This window comes from Nesoenas mayeri, assembly GCF_963082525.1.
Source record: "Nesoenas mayeri genome assembly, chromosome: 3".
NCBI lineage: Eukaryota > Metazoa > Chordata > Aves > Columbiformes > Columbidae > Nesoenas > Nesoenas mayeri.
The window spans coordinates 16,044,773-16,046,744 of record NC_137544.1 but is presented as its reverse complement, the minus strand read 5'-3'; positions in this window follow the sequence as shown (position 1 = coordinate 16,046,744).

Here is a 1,972-nt window from a genome sequence, read left to right as displayed (position 1 = left end):
GGAGTGAGATAATAAAACTGAGGCAGATGCCTTTTTATGATTTCAAGTGGCTTTGTTTTATCTTTTGAGTTTGCTTTCATCAAAATGATGGCTTACACTTACCTAACCAGTATGGTATCCAGGAAAGAGTGAAGGTGTTTTTCTGCCTGGGATGAGACATTACAGGTGGCATCAGGGTGGTGCAGAGCTGGCGTGGCATTTGCAAACAATCATAAAACCAGTTCTGTGATTAATTGGGGTTTTCAGAGCTCTGAAACAGTCACTTCTATATTAATAATGTTTGCATCTAAGTGGTCCTCTGCTGGCATGGGGTTTCTCTTTGAACAGAGGTAGAAACAGGTAGTTTTGCCATTAGAGCCTGAATATGTAGCCACCTCAGCCTGTGAGCACAAATTGGGTCTATGTAAACATGTTTGCTCCTTGAAAGTTTTATTCTCTTTGATGCAGAAGTCTTGCTGCTGTAAGTGTAAGTATATGTATGCTGACCTAGTGCCCCTCCAGTTTTTTAAAGAAAGATCTGTGAATTTCCAATAGATGCAGTTTGGAAAATTAGGGCATCTTTCAACTTTTTCTTTGTTTTACCTTTGAGGGAAACTAAGTGCTGTACCAGTAATTCCTGTGGTGGGTGGGTGACCAAGCAGGTGGTCTTATCCTAGCTACAAAAATTCAAGTTGGGGAGTTATAGACTGTAAAACCATCAGCCTATTGGAAACCCTTCAACCCTTTCTACCTGCCTGCACCTCTGAATCTGAAGTTTGGGGCATCTCTTGGAATCCCACATCTTGTTTAACTGAAACACTCAAAGATGCTGTAAGAAATGATGTCTGAGGAACTACAGAAGAGAAGCAACAGCCAGTTCCTGGCTAGTAGGGATTAAAAACTCGGTTTGAAATAAACTGATGGGAAGGAATAAATAATCCCATGCTAGCTCTTCTTTCTCTGAAATGTCTGCAGTGCAACTTTGGAGGTGTGAGCTGCATCTTCTGCCAGTGCTTCTGGATGTCCTGAGCCTGGATGGTTTTGGGGATGGGGGGAGAGGGGAAGACAAGCTGAGAGCAGAGCGACCTGCTTGCTTTTACACTGCAGCAGTGCTAGGGGTGTGTTCCCATTCTGAGTTCCCTCTTCAGGCTTTGCCTGCTTTGTAGGGAGTGTTTAGTGCATGAGAAACTCTTATTTTGCCTGTGTAGGAATGGGGATGCTGAGGGGGATAATGGAAATGTGTGGGGTGACAGGGTGATGTCTGTTCTCTGCCGTCGCCCAGGGATTTCTGAGTGTTGGGAGGATGTACAATATAAAACACATCGCTGGGTGGGGTGAGGGTGTACGCGTGGTTTGTGCGTATGTTGTCGCTTTGTGTTTAAGAAAAAAAAAAATCTCATCTAAAAATAAACTCCCCGCTCGCCTCTGCTTCCTGGTTCACCCAGGGCTGTGGCGGAGCAGCTGGAGGGATGGGGCGACCGGCTTGGCCCGGGGAACCCCTTGCTGAGCCCGGGGTGGCCAGAGGAGCGAGGTGAGGGGGTGAGCAGGGGTGGCTGGAACGCCTTGGACAGCTGGCTCTGAGTGGGGCTGGTGGGGCACAGGGGGTCACACTGTTGTCAGTCTGTGTGTGGGCGCCCTGTGGGGTCAGTCCTGTGGGGATGGCTGTGTGAAGTGCCTTTGCGACCATAAATATATGTCATGGTGTGGATGGTCTTCCATCGGTCATGAGCATATTTTGGTGCTGAGAGAGGTGATTGGCTTTAAACCCTATGTCCCAGAGTGGTTTGGAGGTCTGACTGCTGCTCTGGATGAAACAGGTGAGCAAGCAGGGCAATGGTGAAGCCATCCAAAATCTGTAATATAGTGGAAAATGAATAATATTGTGCAGGGGATGCATAGACAATTAAAATGTTCATAATACTGAAGTGTGTATGAACAAACTGATAAAGGCAATAAGAAGTTGTGTTGTTTTCTCTGTTATTTACAGGTAGGA